Below are 6,258 nucleotides of genomic sequence, written 5' to 3'. Positions count from 1 at the left end.
TAAGCAACAAAGAATAGACAGACAACATCTTACACAAAAACGCCCAGCTTCCCCCCCAGGAATATTTTGGTTTTGTTTACCCATGCCTAGATCATTTTTATAAACTAAATAAATAAATAAAAATAAATGGGTTCCTCCCTCTTCCAGTGAGGAGAAATCTCTTCAGAGGGTTAGGAATGGAGAGTGTGCATATATCCCAGAATCATAGCAGGTAAACTTTGGAACCAGCTCACTGGGCTGGCTGGGCTGGATGCTGAGTCTGTGATTTCCCTTCCCACATGTTTTTCTTCCTCAACCAGGAATTTCCTTCAGGGAGTTCTGGTGCCCAGAGGGAGTAGGCAGAAGGCTGGGTGAGGCCTTGACATCAAAGGTGGGGGCAGCAAGGGGGGGGACCTGGACAGGACTCACACGAGGTGTTCCATTTTTACCAGGACTCCAGCCAAGTGCCCTCAGGTTCCCATCACGAGCTTGGTCACGGGACCATAGAAGAGGAAAAGGAAAGCAAAGATGGCATCTGTTCCATCTTCACTCCCCAAGGGGAAACTGAGGCCCTGAAAGAGCCAGCAAAGGGAGGCTCTAGGGTCCAATCCTGTATCTCCAATCTGAGTGGGAGGAGCCAGAGGTCCCCTGGCTGGGCTCAATGGGAATCTTAGCTACTGGTCCCACGGGCCCTCATCTGGCACCAGGAATTGGAGCCTAAACTGCAGCTGATGTATCAAAATCCCCAAAGAGTGGGATGGGACCAAAGGGCAGGGCAGGAGAGGGAAGGGGGCCCAGATTTTTCATAGTTCTCTCTTAAGGCCTTCTGGAGGACAAGGGATGCTAATTGTCCCAGAGCCAGGGATCTAAGAACTCTGTTGCTTTGTTGTTGTTTTGGTTTGGGTTTGTGAAGGACTTGCTTTGTTTTGGTTTGTTTTAAATGCCCCAAGCCCCTTCCCTGGATGCAGTTATCTACACTTTTCTGCTAGCCTGGCTTTAGAGCTCCAAGTGTAACAGTTGACCCTTCTTCTCTTCCTATGTCCTCCTCTGGACACCAGGAAATCAGTATGCTTGCTAGACACTCAACTTGTCACTGTCACAACTGCCATGTGCCCCCCCACAACTGTCATCTTGTCCTTCCCCAGGGCAGTGAATCCTATTTTTATCTCCAAGTCCTCCAGCTTGTCCATTTCTTGTGTTTATAAACCTGAACATGGCTGCCAGTGAGGGTGCAGAGGTCAGCCTCGAGGTTTTCTGTTCTGGTGTGTGCTGTGTCTATTGTGGAGTCAGAGGTCAGCTTTTGGCTCAGCAGGGAAGAGCTCTTGCCAGCAAGCCTGGCAACCTGAGTTCGATCCCTAGGACCACATTGTTTTATTTTGAGACAGGTGTCTCTTGCTGACTTGGCGCCTGTGCATGAGGCTGGCCCAGCTGGTATTTAGTCCAGGCATCTACCTGCACTCTGCTTCTCTGGGGGTGGGAATTGAACTCAGACCCTCACGCCTGACAGCAAAACAGCTTCTGCTCTCTTCTAAATTAGCCAAACTTTCTCTCCTGTCAGCCTCCAACAAGACTGTCCTGGGGGTGGGGGTGGGAGCAGGGAGAAAGAAAGAAACAGAGAGAGAGAGAGAGAGAGAGAGAGAAACCCTGTCACCTCCTCTCTTGCCTCACACTTAACACACATGCACACACACACACGGGATTGGCCTTGTACACTGTGTGTTTAGATGCTGATTTCTGTACCCGGAGAATTTCCTGTATTAGTGTTGTGTAAAGAATGCCCCCCAATTATCTGAGTGGTTAATAAAGAAGCTGAAGAGCCAATGACCAGGCAGAGGAGACAGTAGGCAGGACTTCTGTTCCCAGTGTGAGGGTCTCAGATAGAGAGAGAGAGGGAGAGAGAGGGGAGGGGAGGAGAGAAGAGGAAGAGGAGAGCAGAGCAGGGGAAAGCAGAGGAGGAGAGAAGAGGAGGGGAGGGGAGAAGAGACAGAGAAGGTTGCCTGGCCATGTGGGAGAGGTTGCCATGGAGACAAGGATGGAGCAGGGGTGAGACTAAGAGACAGGTAAGGGGGCACACGGCTGAGAGGTAGCCAGGCCAGCACAGAAGGGTCAGAATACATGAGAATCTGCCCAGCTATAGTGCTTTAAAGCTTGTTATAAATGTATCAGGTCTCCAACTCATTATTTGGGAGCTAGAGAGGACAAGAACCTTTAATTCAACACCTGCTCAAGATGTATTTGACACAGTTGGTTGTTTCTAAAGAGCACAGATCTCCTGGGAAAAGTTCAAGGTGTTTGCACAGATGTGCTCTAGCGGTGCTACGATGTTGCTCTTGATTTCAACGTTTGGTGCTGAATGAGTTGCCAAAGGTCATCAGAACTCACTTTATGAGTCAGTGGCAAGTACTGGCAATGAAGATGCTGCCACAGCAGTTACATGATGAAAAGCATCATAAATTCTGTCCATTTTGTTTGCTCATTCGCTTTGTTTTTCCAGACAGGTGTGTGTGTGTGTTCCTAGAATTCAGTGTGTAGATGGGACTAGCCTGGAACTACACAGATCTGCCTGCCTCTGCCTTCAGAGAGCTGAGAGTAAAGCTGTGCTCCACCACCGCCCACTATGGTCCTGCCAATTTTGCAAAGGTACGCACTTTAAACAGTCAGCTGTTTTCCTGACTGTGCGAATGAGTCGGGCGTGCCGCACAAAGCCCTGCTATTTCATACTAAAGTGAGATGTTTGTCGAGAGGAAACGTTTGAAAACTTGTTTTGAGCTTTGTGATGAACTCAAATCTTTTTTTTTCCTTTTTTTTTTTTTTTTTGGCTTTTTGAGACAGGGTCTCTCTGTGTAGCCTTGGCTGTCCTGGACTCACTTTGTAGACCACGCTGGCCTCAAACTCAAAGAGATCAACTTGCCTCTGCCTCCCCGAGTGCTGGGGTTACAGTCATGCATCACCATGCCAGGCTTCAAAATGTTTTTTAATCAGACAGCAAGACCGAAGTTCAAAGCATCTCTTCAGCGATAAAAGTGAGTTGTAGAAAATAGTTTACTTGATTGCCATCTTGAATGAGTTAAACTTGGCTCTGCAAGCACCAAATGCAACATGCCTTGATTTGTCTCAAAAGATACCATCATGTGAGACCTGATAAACTAGGGTCAGATGGAAGGGGAGAAGGACCTCCCCTATCAGTGGACTTAGTGAGGGGCAGGGAGATGAGGGAGGGAGGGAGGGTGGGATTAGGAGAGAATGAGGGAGGGGGCTACAGTTGGGATACAAAGTAAATAAACTGTAATTAATATTAAAAATATATATACACATAAAAAAAGATACCATCATGGCAAATGAAAACTTCAGCTTTGGCAAAATAAATTGAATTAATAAAATTTATATGTTGCCTACCTTATCTGCCTTCTCGGAAGAACAGGACATTGAACCAGATAAAAGCATGTTGATCATTTCTGTGAAAGAACGCTTGCTCATGCTTGCAGACAAAATCTCGTGGTATTTTCCTGATCCACCTGAAGCCCCCTTCCTGCACTCACCGGAAGCCCATTCGCAGCTGAACGTCCCTGAGACAGCACAAGGGGAGCCCAGCTGACTCACAGCGATGCTGACCTCTCCACAGGCCAGCTGCACAATTCTGGAGCAAGTGTTTGCAGCCGTGCCCTGTTCCGAGAGACTGCTGTGCCTTCTTCCATTCCCAACAACTTATCTCTGTGAAGCGGGTTTTTCCAGCTTGTTGGTCATCATGTCCAAATATAGAAGGAGACTTGTGCAATTGCAAAGGCAGCCCTCAGAACTGACCTGGTGGGAAAGAAGCATCCTCAACCTTCCCCCTGACGTCGGCTTTTCACGCATACTGTCCCAAAATAATCTACTGAGCAATATACTGAGCAAGGTAATTTAGATTACTGCTGCTACCCGAGCTTCAGGACAACATTTCACTTCTTTGCAATGAGAAATGATTATTTCAGCTGGGCAGTGCTGGCACACACCTTTAATCCAGAACTCAGGAGACAGACGCAGGCAGATCTCTGTGAGTTCAAGGCCAGCCTGGTCTACAAAGTGAGTCCAGGACAGCCAAGGCTACACAGAGAAACCCTGTCTCAAAAAACCAAAGGGGGAAAAAAAAGACAAATATTTCACAGTATTTAATTACATACTGTTTTGTAATTAATTACTATGCTTTAATTATGTTCAATTTGTAACAACAAAAATATATCCTGCATATTAAATATTGACATTATGATTCAAACACTAGCAAAATTAATTATGAAGTAGCAATGAAAATAATTTTATAGTTGGGGGTCACCATAACTAAGGAACTGTATTAAAGGGTCGCAGCATCAGAAAGGTTGAGAACCACTGGGCTAGGGAGCTTCTTCAGAGTCCACCATTTCTTAAGTTTCTGCTAAACCAGTCTTTCTGCTCTCCCCTCCGCACCACTCTCTGTCACTATGTAGCTCAGGAGGACCTAGGACTCTGGCGCCTGCCTGCGTCTGGGATTACAGGCAAGTGCAACCTCGATGCTCTGTTCTGCAGTGTCCTGCTCTTCTCTTTCCCCACTCCTTATAATGCAAATATCTTCCCACCTCCCCGGCAGTTCACGTACCCTGTGTGTTCTGAGACTGTTTTAACATGTATAAACTCTGTTCCCCAATGGCCCCCTGACATGTCAATAAAGAAGCTTATAGCCAGTCAGTGAGGAGGGGAGAGGCTAGGGCTGGACTTCCTGCCAGCCTGGGATGATGGAGTTAGAGGGAAGGAAGTGGGTGATTTAGCCATGGGATAGGTCCAGGAAAACAGTAGGAGGAAGGAGCTGGAGCAAGAAACTTACAAAGTGCAGTTATTCAGGGATGTACCTGGGAGGAAACCAAATTAGCAGAGGGTTAAGAATGGATTCATTTCTGCTCAGTTATTGTGTTGGGAAGCTTGATCTTAAATATAATGGAGTCTCATTTATATGATAGTCAGGTCAAGAGAGAAACTAAGAGAAAATTAAAAAATAACAAAATAAAAATATAACTGTAACAGCCCCCTTTGTTAAGATATAGTAATATAATTTATGTGTCTGGATGTTTTGCCTGCATGAACCTTGACAGGCGTTTTAAGAGCCAAGTCATGTCAGCCAAAGAAGCCCATTGTTCAGCCATGCGGCATTAGCTGAGGGTAGTGAATCTGGCAGGAACAGGACTCGGGTTCGTCACTTCTTTAATTGAGGTGAGTGGCTAAGATATCACTTCTGATCCCCACACTTTTCTGCGTGGGTCAACATGAAAACGGAGGCCACCTTCTCTTACAGAAACACCAGCATGGTTTCCTGTTCGGACCGGACATGGCTGGGATGCCATGGACAAGGGCCTTGCCAGCTCCGGAGGCTCGTGTCCCAGCAGTCCTCCACAAAACTCCCTGTGATCCTGAGTGCTCACCTCTGCTCCCAAGGGCCTTCACAGCAGCTTCTGTCCCCCTGCACAGCCAGGACATTCCAGCCCCCTCCCCCCGTGATGTGCCTGTCTCTCCTGTCCTGCAGGCTGTCTGCCCCTCGGCAGCCTTGCTTTCTCTGCTTTGTTTGCTGCCTGTGCGCTGTGAGCTCAGCCTGTTTCCAGTAAGGCCCAGCGGGACGCTGGACAGCGTACAGGGACTGTGCCTCCTGTACCCCTTCCCAGGTCATAGTGTGGTCCCAGGGACACCCCACTTGAATGTTCAGAATGTACGATGAAAAGCCATTCTCTGGGTCATGACGATAGCTGTGTTCCCGCTGACAAGCCCCCGACAGCATGAGACTTGCTTGACCTGCCTTAAGGGTTTGGGCCAGTGGGTGACAAAACATCAGTTATGTGCTAGGTCCCCTCCCAGGAGATGTCACATGGTTTAAACCCGCCGGGTCTGTTTGCAGGTGTCGATCACTGCACTGCTCAGCTGACGGGCATTGCACAGCCTCTCCGCCTCTCCCGGGCCTTCCTTAGCCGCTCAGGAGCTTTGAGACGATGGGGCATCCCAGAGCCAGCCTCAGGCAACGTGACCAGAGGCTGTGAACTCACAAACATGCAGGGCATCATTAAAGACACAACGTGGAGAGGTGTGCAGAGGGTCACTCCTGCCATCCCAGCACTCGGGCTGCAAGGTGAGGCCCTGCCTCAGGACTGGGATGTAGCTCAGCAGCAGCCTGCTTGCCTTGCGCATGGCAGACCCCTGGGTTGAATACCTAACCCTTAAAAAAAAAAAAAAAAGAAAGAAATACAGGAAAAAGAACTAAAAGCAACAGAAATGTGGAAAAGCATC

Source organism: Meriones unguiculatus, chromosome 14, assembly GCF_030254825.1.
Source record: "Meriones unguiculatus strain TT.TT164.6M chromosome 14, Bangor_MerUng_6.1, whole genome shotgun sequence".
Lineage (NCBI taxonomy): Eukaryota > Metazoa > Chordata > Mammalia > Rodentia > Muridae > Meriones > Meriones unguiculatus.
This window is presented reverse-complemented; position numbering follows the sequence as displayed.